Source organism: Tachysurus vachellii, chromosome 4 (assembly GCF_030014155.1).
Source record: "Tachysurus vachellii isolate PV-2020 chromosome 4, HZAU_Pvac_v1, whole genome shotgun sequence".
NCBI classification, from domain to species: Eukaryota; Metazoa; Chordata; class Actinopteri; order Siluriformes; family Bagridae; genus Tachysurus; species Tachysurus vachellii.
In genome coordinates, this window is record NC_083463.1 from 16,623,986 (window position 1) to 16,645,826 (window position 21,841).

General features: G+C 39.8%; 1 protein-coding gene across 3 annotated transcripts in view; it reads right to left on the minus strand.

Moving 5' to 3' along the window:
• Positions 1 to 21,841, minus strand: part of plxnb1b (plexin b1b) — a 62,995-nt gene that overhangs the window by 22,831 nt on the left and 18,323 nt on the right. For 2 of the 3 annotated variants that reach the window (XM_060868049.1, XM_060868053.1), the window contains exon 2: positions 16,397 to 16,469. The exons of the other annotated variant lie outside the window; for it this stretch is intronic. The gene's annotated coding sequence lies outside the window, so the exon portion shown is untranslated. The remainder of the gene's footprint in view (positions 1 to 16,396; positions 16,470 to 21,841) is intronic. 3 annotated transcript variants of the gene reach the window in all.

Sequence of the window (21,841 nt, forward strand, 5' to 3'; positions counted from 1 at the left end):
ATATGTACACATTCTTATTTTCTTACAAGTTAATACTTATATTCTTATAAGTTGTTTGCAGAAGTTGTTGCTATATAATTTAAGTAGAATTTAAGCAGTTAAACGGTGTGTGTATGAAAGAATTGTGTGTGCGGCTATACAGAATCTGGCAAACGACCAAACATTCATTCAGCATCAACCAGCGGGGAAAAAAAACAAGTGCCTGCTTGCCACTGTTATCAGTCCCTTAATGGCTGCAGTTCATATCTGTCTCTAAATCTATTACTTCCTCTACAGCATTGTTGTTATGCTGTAGATAAACTGGCTGACATTATTCTTAGTTCCTAACAGCTTTTTGACCGATGGCTTTTATTTGGAGAAAAAAAATCTGTTATCAAGATGATAAGCCATAGTACACTAACCAGTACTAGCAACAAACACAAATGAAAGCTTTGCTTTGGGTAAAGAAGGGAAGTGATGTAAAGCAAGCAAAGATGGTGTGGGTAGTGTGTTCACAGCCTGGCATTGGGGGTGGGGATGGGCTGGGGGTGTATGAGACCACAGAGAGAGAATGGGTGAGTGAGAAAGACTGTAATATACACTGTAATGTGAGATCAATCCTAGCAGCTGGAATGCAGTGTCTCTCTGACAGAGGTTCCGGAGCAAAGGGAAAGACTGTCTCTTTTGTGTGTCGGCCTTCTTTCCTATTTCTGCCCATAACTCAGACATGGGTCAAGCCTCATTTGGCAGTCATCCTGCACAGTTGTCACTTTCAGTGAATGAAATAAGCCAGCATTTCTTCACGTGATGTTAAATCCATAGGCCACAGCAGTCAGTTAAAGTCAGAATGTAAAGTCAGAACCCAGCATCCTGCATGTAAGTGTACTTGAGTTTGGGATGTTAAAATTAATCGAATAGAGTGAAAAGAAACCCTGTCAAATTATTAAACCCATAAAAATAGCTTGACCAATTATTCATTGTCCAAACAGTCATTTAACAGAGCTACTGCATTATCAGCAAACATTTCCAGAAATCTTCCCTAATCAATTCAACATCTTTTAGATTGTTCCCATAGAGAATAAGTCATTAGTGCACACTGTCTGACTGCCGTACTCCATTACAGACTAAGAAGCATTAAAGTAATTTTTTTTTACCCTAATCTCTGTAGCATATATGCAATTAGCACAGACAGTAATCTTAATACTTTTCCTGTATTAAGTAAAGGGAAACTAAATAACTCACGACTTATTCATTCTAAGGGTAGTTGTTGAGGAAATCAATCAACGCAGTCAACAAATATAAAATACATTTTGTAGATGCTTATTAGAAATGTCAATACATTTAGCTTTTAACAAGTAAACTCATTTATACCAAAATAAGATTAACTGATTTCAGAGTGAAGAATGTGTGGCAATGTAATACCAAAGTTGTTGTGTGCAACCGCCCTGCTGACAGTGATCCGTTTCCCCTGAGCTTCAGAGAGCTTGCACGTCTACATACACCTGACATGCCTGCTTTGTTTCTTTTTCCCTTTTCATAAAGCTGTAATCATGTTATTCCTTTATTTCATCCTTCTCTCCATACAGGAAATGATTCTGAACCTTTAACTCATTCCAGCTCACAGAAAAAAAGAACAGGCTCTCTCATTTAGACTGAACATCCAGAAACAAGCACACAAGCCAGGCTCAATTTAAATCTGAATTTGTAGTAAAGCTAGTTGAAATGTATTAGTACATCAAAAAATGGTAATTTATGCATTTTTATAAAGTTAGTTTATATGGAATGTACCAAAGGGGAGTGCAGCTATTAATTAACAAGGCGAAATTGAGTTCCCGTGTTGTGTGTTTTGTTAATGGGAGGTTGGGAAATGCTGAAGGTGTTAATTACAGAAGCCACAATCCTTCCACCCTCCGACTCCCTCATTGTAACACTGTCTAGAGAAATGAAACAATGACATACCAGCTTTCCGAACCAAAGCACACTCACTGCGACATTACATACTGTATATGTTTATATAAAAAAGGTGGTATTGTATAAGCTTCTGTGTACAGGCAATTAGAACCAAAATATACAAGGCTTTAAAAACAGCTGGTACAGATGTGCAAGGGTAAGTGTGGCAAGGAGTGAAGGCCATACATTCGCACAGCTCACAATCAAGATTAACAAGCCAATAACAACAAGAACTCGGGTTCAACATGAACAACATGAACGCTCAGGTTGGTGTAACCCTGCTATGTGCTATAACATTACACACAATATAACAGCCTTAGGGGAGATATGTAGTATTCTAACGTAATATTCTTAAATACTGTAAAAATATATTTCTTTATTCCATGCCTGGTGAAGCTTGGTGTATAGCTTTTAAACTGCCCTTTTGTTTAGTATTTGGGTTCAGAATTACAACACTGCAGGACAGTTAGATAAAAGCCTGTCTAACTGCCTCTGTGAGTTCATTTATAGCCAACACAAACATTCTTCTATGGCTGATAAGCAAAGAAAGTATGTAGAATCTGAAGAAAGAAAAAGAGAGAGAGAGAGAGAGAGAGAGAGAGAGAGAGAAAGAGATGGAGTGAGGGATTTTCACAGAATATAAATTAATCCAGCAGCACATTAAAAAAAAATGTAAGTATGTGTTTGCATTTAGTGTAAGTGAAACATACAGCTGCTGAATGTTCCACATGTAGAAAGGAGTCAGATTTCAGTGCGAGATAGATTTTGCTCAATGTGGACTGGATAGAAATGAGTCAAATGGACTCTGACCTCAACTTACTTGAAGGTTTTAGAACGAGATGCTAAATGTAGAACCCCATAACATGTATTATATTGTAGCTCATAATTTACACAGCAGACAAAAGCGTTCACCTGCATCTTTTAAAGCTGCAGCTGATCCCGAGGGATAAAAACAGACCTAAGAACCTCCTGTCTAGCTATAATTGGTCTGTGCCTGGCCACAGAGATGGGGGATATTACCAAGGGTCTAATTAAAAGAGAGGAACATGTTTTCATCTCAGGTCAGACTGGACTTTCAGGGTTGTTTGTGAGACAAACAAGAATACCTGATTGTTAAAGGATCAGTGTTGGAAGCAGGTTGAGGGTATTTTTAATGTTGCAATATAACAGTGGATTTCAGAACATTGCTGTTTTTTTGTGAACCAATATGTTACGATCTGTGTAATGAAAACTTTCAATTAAATCGGTTCCTCGTCTCTGAACCGAAGGTGTGGAGTGTTGTAGCTCGTGCTATAAAATCATAGCTGTGTGTAAAATCACAGAGACATGCTACTAATCAGAAAACCTTTCAGAATTTGGAGGTCAGATTTAGTAATAACCTAGTTAACTGTACAGGATAAAAGATTAATGTTCTGTCGCACATTAAAAGTATGACTACGTTTTTTGTTTCGGATCCTTGGACCAGTTTGTAAGATGGCAGGAATCTACAACTATATGACTATTAATGCTGCCTCAGGCTACAAGTCTTGAATGACTATGGTATGAGCACCTTTCAGATACATCAGTCCAACACTTTTTTGAACAAATCTGATTCTTATTATCTGTAACAAATTGAGGAATGATACAGAAGTGCAGTATGTGTAAATAATCTTACTCTATCTCTTATTATTGGCCATATACACGACCTCTGAACTGCCATTTGACCTCTAAAAACCGTCCGTCCGCAGAACCCAGATGAGACGGGTTAATCAGTTACTGACCCCACTAATGATCAACAGAACTGTGTACTCACAAACAACAGAAAGCCAGTTTGCCAGATCTATTATTAGCGCAAGACAATGAACAACTATCTTCTCCTCTTTCCATTATTTCACTCAGTTCATTCCTAAAATATTTGAGATGACCAGCATGGGAGTAAGGCAAATAATAAAAGATGACACAAAATGACCTGATGAATCTGTGAGAGGATGTATTGAAAGCCAGCCTGCATGAAGAATTCAGTAACATTCACACGCTTAAATGCAGATACACATGATCCGGTATGAAAGGAGTCTATTGTCTGCTAGATATAGTATAGGAGTTTAAAAGCATGTGGCTTTGCTCATTCAAAATGTGCTCTAGTATGTCTGCATAAGTTTTTCTCTATCTCTATCGCTCTCTTACTTGCACACACACCCAGGGCTGATCTTTGTGTGTGTGGTGAGGAGTGTGAGAACATCAGGGTGCACCCTGATGACAGCAAGTGCTTTACACCAGCTTCCACCAAACTTCCACTACAATTTCTTAAACCAGACACAGATACACAAAGAAAGAAAAAGAAAGTGTGTGTGTGTGTGTGTGTGTGTGTGTGAGAGAGAGAGAGCGCAACAGAGAGAGAGAGAGAGAGCGACTGAGAGAGAGAGAGAGAGAGAGAGAGCGAGACAGAGAGACAGAGAGAGAGAGAGAGAGAGCGACGGGGGGTGGGGTGGGGGACTGCTGAGCATGACATAAGAAAACTGGAAAAGAGGAGGAGTCACATTTGTCTCAAAGAGCAAATGAACTAAAAGCCTCAGTCATCCTACAGATGGCTAGGAGGCAAAATGAGCATTTAAGTAGACAAGTTAGTCAAGCGACTGAACCTGAGATTGATAGCACAAAGTTCGTTTATAAAATAATCTTCACAGAAATACCTGACAATTTTGACCTTGTAAGGATAATTTGGCCGGTCTCCTTTTTGTTTTTTCTATTAAAAAAAAAACAAAAAAACAATTACACAAAATTTTGGTGAGGTTCAACACTCCAGTAATGAGATATTAGGACAAACACTATAGAGGAAAATGTTTGACACCTCACCATCATGCTTCTATGTGCTTTTTGAACATCCTATTCGAGATTTGTCCCCCATTAGCACTGTCATGCTGGAACAGGTTTGGGTCCTTTACTTCCAGTTAATGGAAACTGTAATGCTACAGCATAAAAAGACCTCCTATACAATTGTGTGCTTCCAACGATGGGGCAACAGTTTTTAGAGGAACCACATAAAGATGTGATGGTCAGGTGTCCACATACTCTTGGCCATACAGTGTATGTTCAGATGGACCGACTTCAAAAGACAACTTATCTGAAATGTAGACATGTGAGCTGATCAAGATTCGCAACATGATCACGCCATATGAAAGTGGAATTGTACGTGTCAGATTAAATGTGATTGCATAATAATAGATAGAAAATGGATGTGTGACATTTTTGCCAAAGTGTAAACGCAGTTGTAGAAACCTCTGAACAAGAAAGTTCGAATCTCTTCACTGGCAATCAGTGAGTGTGTAACTGTAGATGCACAATATTATTATTAGACTTTTAATAACAATTACTTTACAGCAAAAAACTGAACTCTGTTGTGTGAGATGCTTCTAAGGACAGGGTGAAGCCTCAGCTAGATTCATTATTCATTAATTGAATAGCTGTTGTGATGTGTCCTGATGTTTATCAACCCAATCACCAAATAAAAGTGCTTTCCATTACATGTTTATGCATCAGACCCTTTACCCAGGGCATAAATTAAAGCTTGCAGAGTTTTTGAACAACGCAGAACTCGCTTTCATGTCGATGAGACGGGTTTAAGCAGCGCTGTGATCAAAGACAAGCACATACAGGTTGAAGGAGAGGGAGGGAACGGCACAGAGACAGGGAAGAGACACTGGGTTTCAGTGTAGCACAAAAGCTAGTGGTTTTCTGCCTGACTGGAGTTCTAACTCTAATCTACTGTATATAATTACCACACACACACACACACCCTTATATGGGTCATTTTGGTTGTGACTGCATTGTAAGACAAACCACCTCATTGTACACCGTTTGTGAGTGTGTGTGTAATGAAAGTTAGCTCTAGGTAATGCAAGATTCACTGGGTGTGGATGATTACTTTGCCACACATGAATGTTGGAAATTCCCTCTAGTATTCACAGGATTGGGTGGTCAGGCAGATACAGGCGATGAGCAGCCTCAGTTTCAAAACTCCTGAAGTTTCTCCTGGGAAAATGCAATTCACAAGCACACAGATATTTCGTATATAGACTTGTCTCTGAACAGAGGCTAACACATCTGAAACACGACTGAAGGGAGGAAGAGAAAACATTCACACCGTCAGTTCAGGGAGGAAGGGATGGAAAAGAGGTAGGTATGAAGAAGCCCGTGGTCTATACCAGCTAAAAAAGGTTTGGCCCATAACTGTGCCGACTGTTTGCTAGTCACCGTCTGTGTGGATGATTAATACTGAACATACACAATACGTCAAGAAGAGCAAGTCTCTTCTAGTTTTGTATAACCAAGAGAGTAAATGAGAACCGAAAGGAGTACATTCAGCCCATTCTCCTATACCTCTCTGTCCCCCCCCCCCACACACACACACACACAAAGAATCCGGTCTCACAGTAGTCTCACATTTCACTTCCGATAAAAAGGCAAGGAGAAAGTGTAGGTGGAAAAACAAACTGACACAGCGGACGAGCGGCAGTGCATCATTTACTCAATGGCTCAGCTAATGTCCTGCATCCCATCAACCCATCAAAACAGTGAAAGCCTGAGCAGCAGCTTTAATCAATGGCATAAACGCTACAACTGACAGGAGCTGCAAAATACAAACACAGATTGGCTACAAACTGTGATCTGTTTTAAGATACATTAAAACAACTCTGTGAATCTGTGAAGTGCCATATCTACAATAGTTTCCTTTCAAACTTTCTTTCCTTAGTTTGGCACCAGGGATATGAGGCAAACGCTGGCAGTAAATACTGTGTTTGTTGCACATTTGGTGTCAGTGACAGATTACTGGTGAAGCCGTTCCTTGACAGATTTGATTGTGTGTAGTAAAAAAAAAAAAAAAAAAAAAAAAAAAGCAAGCTGCAATTACAACAAACAAACGATATATTATGCCATGATGGAAAAACATTTCCACTAATATAAACACACTCTGGAAACGGTCTCGCTCAGACCCTCGTAACAGAAGAGCTCCAGGGCTCATTATATTTTGTGAGAACTCTGAGCTTTCAGTCTTTTCAGAAGAGCAGAAGCATGTTAAGGGCTGGCCAGTAAACAGTAAGGTGTGATATGTGAAAGAGCACAATTTACTGCCTGGTGTTTCAGCTGTGATGAGACGGTTGCTTTTACTGCAGCCTCATCTGAGGAAAATTAAACTATCACTTTATTTAATGCCAACAAACAACTAAATCATTTTCCAACAAGACTGAAGCCATGATTCACGAAGAGATTTGTTTTAATTCGAAAAAATATTGTCTACACAGAATTCCTTCCCATCCAAAGAAAATTTAAAATACCTGATTGAGGCACTGAGAGAGAGAGAGAGAGAGAGAGAGAGAGAGAAAGAGAGAGAGTGTGTGTGCATGTGTTTGTGTGTGTGGGTTTAAATGACCCTAGGTTCTCTTCTCTATAGGCTGTGAGATACTTGGCGTTCCTGGAGCTGCAAAATACAGGGTTAAGACTCACTCATGCTGGCCTTCTTCTTACACACTGATACACACCGAATGACCCCATGGCACTCACCGCTCTGTGTGTACGAGTGCTCATGATCATATTGCTTTAGTTTCATTGTCCTGGATTGCATCATCCCTTATACACCATATCCCATATCATGAAATCTTCTGGGTGTCAAGCATCAATTCAGACATCAGGGTTTGTCACGCAAGGCAGTGACTATTCACTTACATATGCTTCATCTTATATATTTACACAGACACAACAAAAGAAAAGAAAGGGAAAATGTTTAGCAGTGAACGTTTCTCTTAAACAGACACACACATCTTGTTTTACAATCTTGCGTTTGTTTTTTCTACCTACTCATGTGTTACAGTAGCTAAACAATGCTATACCCAACTCCAGCTAACTCAATGCCCTACCCACACAAATATCATGAATAGATCAGAGATCACAGAGAACAGGATCTTCACACACCCACTTTTACAAAGCAGGGAAAAGAAAAGCATCCGAAACAGGGAATGGGGCAGAAGGTCCCACACAAACACAAGCACAAAGAGATATACTACTATCAGTCGTTACCTGAAAATAATGCTTTACACAAAAACCGACAGAAGATAATCATAAGCCCAGAAAACACACTGCAGTTATTTCACAGAGTCCAATACTGAGAACACGCACACAATGAAGAGAGTGTAGGGAGGTTTGCACTATAGAAGACCAGCATGTTTATTTCCCCTTGTGAAGGTGTAGACACACAGGCGGAGGTGTTAATGACAGCTGCTTGCTCCCGCATTAGAATCTCTGTAGAGGATGTGCTTCTGTCATTCACACCGCCTGTCAACCCCCCTCCATTTCTCCCTTGCTTTCACCTCTCCATCTAAATACTGACTCCCTACACATTTGCTCAGAAAAATAGACAAAGACAAATCTCTCTCTCCATTTTGCAATCAAGTTGTGTAAAAGCTTCACAGCAGTGTTTGACATACAGACTGCTTCTACTCTGAGGCTCTGATGCTCTCCTCATGCACCCCAGGTACAGCTAGCAGTCTCTGAGTGCTTAATAAAAGCAGGCTACCGGACACACACTCACAAACATGCACACAGAGTCTCCTAACACAAGTCACTCTGAATAAACAGACACTTAAAAGAGACACGTCTTTAGACTGCAGAGAGATGGAGCATGGCCAGCAGAGTGCAGGTTTATGGAGAGTCACGTTGGGGTGCTCCGGCTCCTGAGGAGTGATGAATGTGTTCATCCTTCACTACATCAATTCTGTTTCTCTCAACTTAAAAGGTTATGTGTTCTTACAGCCTCGGTTGCTAGGACCCATACTCACTGTCATGCACATCACATAAGAGCAAGTGTGCCGTTTGTCTTATTCACACGTCAGACATATTGCCCCAAGAGTGGGCGATTTTCTCAGCAAGCGATCGCTCACTTGTTTTCAAGTACGTTTGATTTTCTTGCAAAATAAACTAGTTGAAATTACAGAGCTAAAAAAGTTCAGAGCTAAAAAGAAAAAGCCAATAAAAGTCTAAGAGGGAAAAATCTAATTTATCAGCACCCACACACAGTAGATCCCTGAGTCCAGTTTATCAGCCACCTGCTTGTTGGGCCCGGAGAGGTCAAAACTAGAGTGACACAGCAAAAGACTGAAGGTTGCTCAGTGCTAATGTAAGCCAGGGAGCACACAAAGTACAGCAGGCTGCCAGCTAGACAGTGCATGTTGCAGTTTTTTATTTAATGTTCAACTTAATTTAACACTGAATCACAATTAGCCTTGCAAACCACGTCCTAGATTTCACTACCGTGTCTTTTTCATCGCACACCGCCAGTAACTGTCAAACCTCTGAACAACTTTTAAAGTGAACAAAATTAATTATTGTGTTGCTTTTATATGGTAAAAATGTGTGAATGGAATTACACACATTAAGTGCAGAGAGAGGAAACAGACTGAAACCTTCAAGCCAGAAAAAAGCAGAACGTATATTAGCCGTTTCGGTTTTAGCCAAACTTGAAGTTAGAAGCTGCACATTTGCATTCAAGGAAAGAAATACCCTAAGCATACCCTGTGTCATAAGCAAAAAAATGTTCTTGACTTCAAAGTGTCCAGATTTGAAGATAAAGAGCAGTATTTCAAGCAAAACTGGCTAATTTACTAACTAATAATGAAATTTAATTGCATGTCCATTAGGATTTTAATAACAGAGACATTTTTTTTTTACTTTCGAGAAGGGAATGTTTGTCTTTTTGTTTGTAATAGTTCTAACCTGGGAGTAAAATCTTTATCAAGATCTGTTCAGCTTTTGGTTAATGAAGGACATTCCTGCAAACTTATGGACAGGAAAATGCTGTAATTAAAAGCAGATAATCACACAAAAAACAGTCCAAGTTTGTTCACACTCCTAAATGAAATCTCGCACTCCCTCTATAACAACGTCATCAATCAGCTGCTGCCATTTTAGCTACAGCTACACTCATCTCCTTCCAGTTACTTAGAGGTCAGGGGTCAAGGGACAGCAACTTACACCAACATCACACACACACATGATACACTTATTTCATCTGAGTGGAGAGAAAAGACACAGATGACTAAAGTCCAGAGAGCTGCCTTAGAGTAGGGGGGGGGAGAGAGAGAGAGAGAGAGAGAGAGAGAGAGAGAGAGAGAGAGAGAGAGAGAGAGAGAGAGAGAGACAGACCCCCATACTCACTTCACAACAGCTTTGTAAATGGTAAAACGTAAATCATCTAAATCTGGCAGTTCCGGTTGAGAGGAAATCCTTTAGGACAAATGTTCTGAAACTCATGAACCAAACACCGCCTCCACTTTGCTGATTAAGACCACAGGGATTCCCCACCATCTGTGCTTTAATGGTCTCCCCCATGTGGGCCCATGGGAGAGGTAAACCCTGGACAAACCTGCTTTAAGAATACAGAGGGTATGAGTGAAGAAATGACAAATGACTTTTCTAACGGCTGGGTTCCATCAAACGCTGAGATTATCCCTATAAGGAGAAATGAGAAGTAGTATTGGGTGAAGGGTAGAAAGGCTTCCCTCCTCATTTAAAATACAATAGACTGAATGCCTGCTCCCATCACCCTTCCAACAGCGGACAAATGAGACAATCTGGATGCGGGTGAAACCCCAACAACCCCCACACCAACACTACCACCTCTACTCCCCAGCCCCCCTCATATGCACAGTGTGTACTGTATATACACACAATGTGAATTTATTTTCTTACGCACAGGACATGTTGTGTAATATATATATGTGTGTGTGTGTGTGTGTGTGTGTGTGTGTGTATGAAGTGCAAACACTGCAGAAATATGACCAAAAAAATTTCAGCATGTCAAAATGATAAGCTTTTAAAGAGTAAAATGCCTAGAAATAGCATCTTATATTTGGTTGATTGTATATCTTATAATATGAGATAGTTACATTTGACTAGATGCAAGATTTTTTTTTTTTTACACTTTAACATCCCTGAAGAAACACAGAAAGGTAAATGGCTCAACTTTGCCACCTTAAACCTTCATTATGTCACCTTAACTCTTACCTGTTTCTGCCTGACCGGTGACGGCCAATAACTGTGTAAAACTAAAACCCAAGTCAGCTGATATCAGACATAAGCTGATATGCTCATGATCACACATCTCATATTTACACTGACACAATTTTAGCCTCGAATTATTGACCAACACAAATACAGATGTCTAACACGGCCTCAATGTTGGTTTTGTGAAAGCTCTCTGAGTCGACACTGTTATAATGTTTGAGTAAAGGCTCGTGCACTTTTATCTGACGGCCTCGCTCTCCGTCCGACCCCCACACCAATGGGGGTCATCTATCTCCCTTATCCTATTCATTTTATCTCCTTGTGCACACTTATCTGATTTAATACATCAAACCCACTATGTTTAGTAATTTGCATTTGATAAAACTGAACTGATTTTTTTCTATCACTGGGCTAAAGGTAATGGTCTAATCAGATGCTCCTGAGAAGACATGTAATTGGAGAGGTGTCAGGATCCTGAGGTGAGAAGACAGGTCCCAATTTGTCAGCTCGGCTTTGAAGCCCTCAGGGTCCAGAGGTGGGGGGAACAACCAGACGCTTCCCTTGTCCACAGGGAGATGGGTCTGTCACATATGCAAACCCTAACGTAAACACAAACACACACCTGACAGCATCGCTGAACATTTTACAACCCAGTCTGCATCACACCCGCACCCTAAACAAAGAGGAAAACAGAACGAGACAAAAATTTATACAAGCAGACTAGAGAAAAATAGATGGAGCATGTATAACAACAAAAATACACCTGAACTGCTCTTCCTAACATACAAACATAAGTCCACAGTTTAAAATGCCTTTTTCATTCTAGACACCACCCTAATCTCTATTTAGTGCACCGTGTGACATGTTTTTGTTCAGGAAACAACAGAAAACCTGTTTTACTTAAACTAAAAATGGGTGTAAAGGCAGTTGCTTGGCCATTTCATCTGTCCCAACAACCTTCTGACCATTTCACAGCATTAGAAAATGTCTAAGTTGCAGTTCGTACTATTGACATTAGACCGCAAATACAGTGAAACATCCTGAGCTCAGGTGACTGCATGTGGAGAGCTTTGCATCCTGGGAGTTTCTGGTTCTGTCCCGCTTCCCAAATTCATGAATGTTTGTGTAAATGTATGTTTAAATGTGTGTGCATGGTGTGTGTCCATTTCTGCTTCAGAGTCTGAATTCCCAAAATCCACTGTGACCCAGACGAATGAATGAACAAATGCATTTTGTCTGATATCCGACGTTCAAATTCGGAATCCGGGTAAAGAAATTCAAACCAACTCTGATGAAATTGCAGTCTAATGTGAACTGTGCAGTATATCAGCTCAAATTAAATCCAGTGCTGAAATCAGCATGTAAGCTCTGATGGATATTTAAATGACATTATAAATTAAAGATTCAATACTCACACACAAATCCAATAAAGCATACACAAAAAGCACTAACATTGTTCCCTCAACTTAAGACCACGCAGCCAAATTGGTTTTACTGCTTAATGAGGACCTTCTTATCTCCAGTCTGTCAAACTGCCAAACATAGACAGTTATATACAAAAGCTTTAAAACTATGCAAATGCTTTCTGTATACAAATGCTGGGATAACAGCTCAGGTGAGGTCTTGGACGAGCACACGCACAAACACTCCTTGAGAGTCTGCAACAAAATACACCCGGATGTGAATCAGACACAGAATGAACAAATGAATAAAAAAATTGTGTGTGTTTGTATTAATGTTCTTTCAAGTCATTATGATTCAGGACAATGACTGTGACCAGACATCAAAGTAATAAAATAGAGGGACAGGAAAAAAAAAGATGGGGGTGACATTGTTACGGACATGAGGCACTAGACACAAGACGACAAGGAGAAACTGTCCCCCTGTCAGATTCTCTCTCTCTCTCTGTCTCTCTCTCCGTCTCCCTCCCTCTCTCTCTCTCCCCAACTCTGAAAACCTCACACGTCCATTATTCTGTCTCTCTTTCTTTCCATTTCCACCGATCACACAGCCCACAGCCCACGTCGGACTGAACGCAAGACACGGCTCACGAGCACAGGACAACAAGATGATAGACGAGCTGATTTGATTACTCACGTCTGCTTATTCCAATAACAGTCATCTTTCTTGCTCATACTCAGGGACGAGGTCACCTTGGATTTATGGCCAAAAAGAAAAAGGCAGACAGGATGAGGGGGGGAACGAGAAGAAACATGAGAAAAGGTTAATAGAGATAGAGAAGAACATGCAGAGTAGCAAAGGCGTGGCTCGTTAAACAAGTGTGAAGTGAAGGAGAAAAAAGAGGAGGAAGATCAGGCAGTGGTGTTCTTCACATGTACATGCATGCTTTAAATCCAATGATTACTCAAAAAATATGATTATTTAACCAGGCAGTTACTCTCACGCCCTTTTTAAAAACAGTGTGTATGGGCGTGAAAGGTGTATCTGTACACACAACAACATCAAGCAGGTCTGAACATCTAAGTGCCACATTGCCTCATACAATGCAGTGCAACTCATACAGTGGTCATACAATGACTAATGCCTTAACTTTGATTTTATTCTTATTTATTTCGCTTGATTTGGATGATCCACCGAAGACACTCTGTCAACAACCTGTTAGCTTGAGTTCTGTTCAGTTCAGTTGAATTCAATTTCACTTTTAACAACAGTCACTGATATAAAGAAGACGAATGGAAATCCGGGTATACATTTTTAAATCCTAAATAGAAGATATGAGGGAAAAAAACAAACAAAAAAAAAACACCTCCTCTAAATGAAACTCATCCTCTTCTGGGTCACACCAGATCGTGAGATTATAATACATTCCTCTTCTCCAGCTGTACTATAATGTCAGTGCACTATAAAGAGTATTAATCGTGTTGAAAGGATGTTCAGAACGAGCTGAATAAGAATCAATCATTATGATTACAGCAGCAGGTCTTCAGTATCCCGCTGAGACTGACTGCTGAAATAAAGCTGAAATGAAGCTGAGCTTATAAATTGTTTTTGGCAAGTGTTAATCTTTATGGTATCCATGACAGCCTATCAGTCGTACAGTCAAAAGATCACATGATAATCTTTAGTAGATGTCCGACTGTAAGCTAAACGCTAGTTAAAACAGGAAAGATGTTATAGCAGTGAGCTACATTTTATTTTCCTTTGCTTCATGTTTCTATTAACCTGCATGTTCCTGATCCAGCCGAGTTGTGTGTAGTCCAGCAGGTGGTGTGAAGTGTGTTGTAAAGCTTTAAAGTTTTAAACATGAACAGCAAATGAACACTTTGCTTTTCTGAGTGTTACCTTTCAGAGTAGGGTTCGCTTGATATAGTGCATTCATGTCTGTCAGGTGAATATAAATAAAAAGACTAATAGTCCACACACAGATCTGTTTGCCCCAGGGTAGTGATTTGTCCACCTCTGCTCATTAGTGAGTGCTCCATAAACATCATCATTACCTGCTGTTACATAAACAATATAAACCTTAGAAATGAGGAAAAAAACAGGGTTTGTGAACAACACAGGTTTGTATGTTAACACGTTAAAGAGTGAAACTGAACTGAAAGAAAGTTTGAAAATGAAGAACTGAATTACCAATACAAATATCAATTATTGTGATGTGATTTTCTGATGTTAATCAACTACCGTTAGGTGATCGCATCATTTAAGTCACTCAGCCAGGCATGGAGGTAAAGTGTATTGTAATGTGGGGGCAAATGATCACATTACACACGCTGTCAGATGTCTCTGAACTGTTGATTAACAGATAAAGGAGGACAGACTTCCTCTTCCGTAGATAAAAAATCATTTATTTCCCACAGTACAGATTAATATCCTACAGAACACACACACACACACACACACACACAATTCACTCTGTCGTCCCTGATATGTGTAATTTAATGCCTGTCTGCTGAAGCTAATCTCTGCTGTGTCTATCTGTGTGTGTGTGTGTGTGTGTGTGTGTGTGTGTGTGTGTGTGTGTGCGCGTGTGTGTTTTTATGTGCGTGTGGGGCACACAAAGAAGATACGTGGGTGGGTGAGTGCAGCAATATATTTTGATGAACGTGTGTGTGTGTGTGTTTTGTTCGAGTGAGAGCAGCTGAGTAAACACACAGAGACAGGGCAAAAGGACTGCCTCAGATTACGGAAACCTCCTGATGTACAGTAACTCCTGTATAAATCAGCACAACACACACCGTCACACAGCTTTTATATTCATGCAGGCAAAAACTGGCATCAACGGAATCCCTATGTGGTCAAACCTATTTTTCCGTCTATCCTCTCTCTGCTGTCAAGTGCATCCCTACTGCGTAACATCTAAAGTCAAGTGTAGGACATTGATTCGATCATAAAACGTCAAGGAATCATTATCACCATGATCCAAAGACACCGCTCATGCAAATATTCTGTGTACTTAACAGATCTGAGATACTAACAGATACTTTTAACATGAATCCTTCTTAAAAAGTGCTGTTCGTTAGCAGAAGCATAACTGGTCATAACAAGTGACTCACTGTGCCACACGCCGCTTACGAAATGATTATACAGGAGCAGAATGATTTGCCTCGACAAGACTCACATGCTGACAGCCGTGTTTGTCCTAATGAACAATTGTGTACAGTACAAAAAAGGAGGGGAAAAATTATATGCGCCAAATGCCATGTGAAAGAACCATGAATCAATAATCATCAGAAAGTACAGAATCAGTGATGGACAATAAATATGTCCCAACATTAGAAACCCAGCTAACTCATGTCTAATGCATTCCTAAATCCTAGTACATTCAAAAGAGAAGTGTGTTTGTGTGTGTGTGTGTGTGTGTGTGTGTGTGTGTGTGTGTGTGTGTGTCAGGCCATGAGAATGGGGAAAAAAAATTGCTTATGGACAAAAAGTAGAAACGGTAACAGTTTACATTACCACAGTCAGAAAGAAAGTGAGAGAGAAAAACACACAAGCTCAGGCCCAGAATAAAGTGTAATGGCACAGAAGGGGGATGAGGACAGCTAATCAAAGGAAAAGGAACATGAAAACAAACGCAGAAATGCTACTGTTGGAAGACCGCCCCATGCCCTCGCTCCAGGATAAATGAAAGCAGACCTTAACACTAGGAATAACTCTTAAAAAGTGCAGGGCTGTGGTTTCGGAAATGCATTTGTTATATGTGTTGTTTTAAGGCACATGGCCAAAGGGCTTGGGTGACTGTGTGTGGTGTGTGTCTTAAGAATGTATTTTGGTGTCCAGATGGCTCAAAGACTTAAAGACTAGCCGTGGACTAAATTATACAAAGTTCTACCTTAATGTGCTTTCAAGAAGCAGCCTGTAGTCTGATACGCTTCAGCCTGTCTTTAGAAAACCATCTTGAACACCAAATATCTGCATTCCTTTTAAAACCTCAGGACTAAGTAAGTCGGCGAGATGGATATGAACCTACCTCTATGGCCGGCACTTCTCTGTTGGCTGCCGTGTGATCAGGAGCTTTGCATATCTACAGCAGCAATCCAGACCTATGGTATAAAAGGAAACCAGAAGCTTAGGAGTGACTCATTTACAACCAGGACATAATGCTGGGGTTTGTGATCATTATTCACGTCCACACATGTTCTAAGCAGGCTACAGCACAAGAGAAAAAGTGTTTCGTAAAAAAAAAAAAAAAAAAAAAAATATACAATACGGGTAGCAGCTCAGTTTACAGTCACTCGGTGTGGCAAGCTGTACAAACACAGTCGATCATTACGGTACACATTTAAAATGACCACAAGAGCTAAAGAGACCTCACCTTTCTGACATGATGCTTAAACTAAAACAAAAAAAAACAACAACAACAACCTGAAATCTGAAAGAAGCCAGTTTTGAGACAAGCTTTAGGTTTTGTACTTTGTATTAACAGGTTGAGTTGCAGGGAATTTGACCTCACATAACCTGCCGTTACATATATTTAATAAGTATCTGTATATCTCTATATCTCCAGATAATTTCACTGTGAATTCATTTTTATTCTTGTTTTAAAAGCTTGGATTAATCCAGATGAGTCAGACTCGCATGCTTTCGAATCTAAATAAACTTTGCAAAAATGGAGATATAAACTTAATCTTCCCTCCTTACTTGGGACTGATATGCTGAAGGATTAATCATCTCTGTTCCTTCTGCAAAAATATTAGTGACTGAAAATATGCTAGGCTAAATGTAGAGTTGTTAATGTTGCTGTATTGCAATAGTATCACTTTCACGTCACGTTGCATGAAGTGTAGTGGTGTACAGAAGACTTATTTTTTTTAATTCAACTCCACCCATTCTTGAAATAAATTCCTCCCTTCCACCTTCCACAGTGAAATCTGCATTCACTTCACTATTAAACTCATACTGTATAGTTTATGCAGTCAGGTGCCACTCACAGAGGTTGAGCCACTCATTTATAGATGCCACCATCTAGTGGAACATGATCCCCAGGTTTATTATTGTGCATAATGTAGAAATTAAGTAAAGACATGAAATAGTAATGAAATATTTCTTATAAGAAAGGAAAAGCTTGTGAAAATCATCCACTTCACTAAAGTACATCAAATCGCTCGCCTCTGCCACATAAAGATAAAGTTACAATTTCGGGTAGGTCTCATTCATGTGAGTAATATGAGCCACGATGTAAATCAGCTGGTCTACGGAAAAAAATAAACAAAATCTCACCATACAACTTTTTAAATGATCGGAGCGCACTGTGTTCCAGTGTTATCTATGGTCATGTATTTGCACTACAGTAATAGTCTTGAGTGCTACATGTTTAAGGCTTCTCAATACAACGCCACATGTTTCGGATACAATCTTCTGCTTATTATTAGCTATTATGACACAAACTAATTAGTACTGTTGTGTAAAAAAGTGTCCATTTGCATTATTTCCAAACTGAAGACAAGAAATTGAATGAATAAAATGATGTGTAAACAGATAAATGTTCTCAAATGGAGTTATAGGAGAAAGAAAAATACATTTTGGGCATATAGTGACAGTATAAGTGGATTAAGCTTGATGACGCATACAGCCGAGAGAGAGAGAGAGAGAGAGAGAGAGAGAGAGAGAGAGAGAGAGAGAGAGAGAGAGAGAGAGAGAGAGAGAGAGAGAGAGTCGCATCATACTATCATACTATCGCATTCTCTCTCTCAGTCACTCTTTCTCTACTTGTCTCATTCGCCCTCTCTCTCGTTGTGTCTCATTCGCCCTCTCTCTCGTTGTGTCTCATTCTCTCCCTCTCGTTCTGTCTCATTCTCTCTCTCTCTCATTGTGTCTCCCATTCTGTCTCTCATTCTGTGTCTGACTCTTGTTCAACAGCTGAACTAGTTCTATCTTGTCCAGTAAAACATTTCCACAGGTAACATTCAGGCAGCACTGAGTAAATCCTGAGGATTCATGGCCATGAGAGACTGTAAAGCTCAGTTGTGAAATAGCAGGCGTGACTGGGGCACAGACAGTAGTAACCATGTTCTCTTTTGGCAGTCGGTGATGGGGACAGGATGATGTCATAACCTGAAATGAATGTCTGGTTGTACTTTGGTACTGCATCAGTTCTGTGCAAATAAAAGAGGCTGGGAAAATTTTGACCATAAAACAAAATCAACTGAAACATAAAGCCACTTCAGAAAACTCCGGCACAAATTACAGTTTGTGCTTTGTATCATGTAGTTAGCGTTTCAGATGAAAACAGCCCAGAGCGTATATATAATCTGTCAAAGAATACATTCTGTCTAACTATTAATAGAGTTTCTGGAAGTAATAATCGTGCAATGCTTCATTCGCCTTGCCTCTCAATTGACCTCTCAGTTGTACATTTAAGCTAAAAAAGATGGACGCCTCCAATATCTGTGGTGTTAGCAACCAGCTAACTGTGTTGACTGATATATTCTCATCAACGCTGCAGATTTAACAGCTCAATATATCTGTGAAGATTAGGGTTGGGAACCGAGAACCGGTTCTTATTCAGAACCGGTTCTGTTTTTTAACAGGAACCGGAACCGCGCAGGATATTTAAGTTTCGGTTCCAAACGCGGTTCCGATGCGATGACGGGCAAAGCGCTGGGAGCGGTCACTTTAAATAGCCATGTCTTACCTCATGAATATTCATTGTTTACACTGTTTACAGTCACGCAACCAAATGAACACAGCTTACCACAGAAATCAGTCACTCGCGCTGCTGTGCTGAGGTACGATTTGTGTTAAACACAGGGGCGGTTCTATTATTTCATCTTTAGGGGGTTTTAGCCCTCAGTGAGAATTTAAAACAAGAAGAGTTTTATATTATATATTATATGACTACATAGTAAGCCAAAAGTTATGGTATTATTAAATGGCAAAAGTGGACACCAAAATTTTATGCATGATGTAATGATGCCAGTCTTGAATCAAATCAGTTCATGTATGTGTGCATTCTCTACAAACAGTGTGTCCAATGAATGCAGTCATTAATAAAAAATATTCACAAGACAAAGACCAAATCATTAAATGTTATTTTTATTTAGTATTGAATGGATTGTTTGCATTAATATTTTGTTTGTGCCATCAACTCTGGTAATAAGAATAGTGAAATTTCACTGCTTTTGGTTGCCGTCTTTGCGGTTTAACCGCTGATTAACGTTATAGATAAACGCCTCCAGCTCTGACTGCGCGTGCACGCTGCGCGTACCTGTGCTTCTCCGTTCAAATAAAGCAGACAGCTGATGACGCACTTTTGAAAGACTACAACGCACGCGCGTAAAAGCAAAGAAAAAAAAAATCGCTCTTGGATCAAACTGATAAATAATTTTCTTTCCAATCGAAAACATGTCCTGCATTTTAACGTCATTTTTATTTTTGAAAGAAAAAAATATACTTATAGTTTTAGGGTGGCTGAGATCACACACAGGGGGGCTGGAGCCACCCTAAAAAAGGGCTAGAACCGCCCCTGGTTAAACATGTCTAAAAAAAAAAAGTCTAAAGTGTGGATTAATTTCCAAAGCTACAACAATGAAGCAAATCTACCCCCTGAGAGGTTTTTCTCCGCAGCTGGAGATACAATAAGCCAGGAAAGGTCTCGTCTTCTCCCAGAGAAAGCAGACGTTAAGACGTTACCAAATTGTTAACTGTTTTGCTAAGTTGTAATTCTGGATGTTAAATTTGATGTTGGATTTATTTAAATCTAAATTGTTATGAATTTAAATGCTCTGTTTAAAATATTTATAGAGTGATTAATAAACACAAATGGAATTGTTTCAGTATTTTGCATTATTTTTCACATTTCTTTTATTATGGAATCGGAATCAGAACCGGGAATCGTAAGGCAGAACTGGAACCGGAATCGGAACCGGAAAATTTCTTTTGATACCCAACCCTAGTGAAGATTCTCAGTCTTTCACTTGCGATTATCTGGTAGTTGAGTCATTTCACCTGGACTTCTTCAGTTGGATCAAATGTTTCACTACTCAATTAACATGACTCAACTTCCAGATAACTGAACACTTCTGTATTCTGACTGATCTAAAGCACTAAAGAACACACATGTACAGGATATTTCATTTAACACTAATTTGTTTACTGTAGATCCCATGAGCAGCCAATGTTCCAATGTTGATTTGACATCACTTGCTGAACTCACAGTTGAGGAAACCATTTCAAGTCGAGGGGAGATTTTTTCCTGGTCATTAGGAGTTAGTGTGAAACATTCTGAGAATCGTGCACTCTCTCACCCCCAACACACACACACACACACACACACACCCTACCCCCACTCGCTGCTTTGTCCCCTTCTGCCTCTCTCTGTGGTGACAGTCCTCTTCTGCTCCAGACCCTTTCTCACACACATCCTGGCTCTGACCCCCAAAACCTTGAACTCCAAGAGCAATTGAAATAAGACACTGACTAGATGGAAAAAGAATCTCAAGCCTTTCTCTCTCTTTCTCTCTAAAAGCAATGACCTCGGCACTCCGGGTCAAACAATTGGCACAAAATTTCCATGCAAAAAGCCTCTTCTTTCCCCAGACAAGTGCCACAATTCAAAAGTCCAAAACAATCAGGGTGATCGACAACAGAGCAAATCTGATGACAGTATGCAAGTTTTGCAAACTGTGCCAAATTATTACAAACAAAAACTTCTGACCTAAATAGTTTACTAGAAGCTCTGGAAGTTTTCCTGTTTAAAAAAAAATTCCATTCAAAGAAAACACTTGTTACTGCTTATGTGGTGTTCTAGGTTTTCACCTACCAGTATAATCAGATTATGATCTTAAATCTTACAGGAGAGAAACCTTTATAGGTGCCAGCATTTCGCCTGATTTATTGCACATTCACGTCAGCACAAAAGGCATAAGCTTTGTCAGCTGACGGAAAAAGAAAATGAAGAACTGAAAGTGGGTTGGGATTGCCCAGACCTTCGTGTGAAATTCAAATCTGATGAGTTATAAAACACCAAGGCTGGCTCTCCTTTCATCTTTGAGATTTAATTTATGTACGAACAAACACATATACAACGACGACAAATTCACACAAAAGTGTCCTTTCATCACACTGCTAAAAATCACTGACAAAGCCGCAGCACTCGTGCCAGTGTCTGACCGACCACAGCGCGCTATACTTATCCCATAAAAACTCTTGGCTTTGCTGTTTTTTCTCTCTCTTATGCTGCCACTCTACATTTATGTCCCAAGTTTAACTGGTGTATGGGCGTCCACGCCAGCCTCTTACTGATACCATTATAATTGCTTCCTTATTGCAGTCACACTCTCATGTTACAGATGCCCTTATAAATGTAGAAACTGAGCACTAGTCACAATTCGGCTATCAGCCGTGAGTTTAAGATTTAGTCTTGTTGCTGGAAAAAAACAAACTGAGCTGAACTTGTAAAAATAATAAACAATAA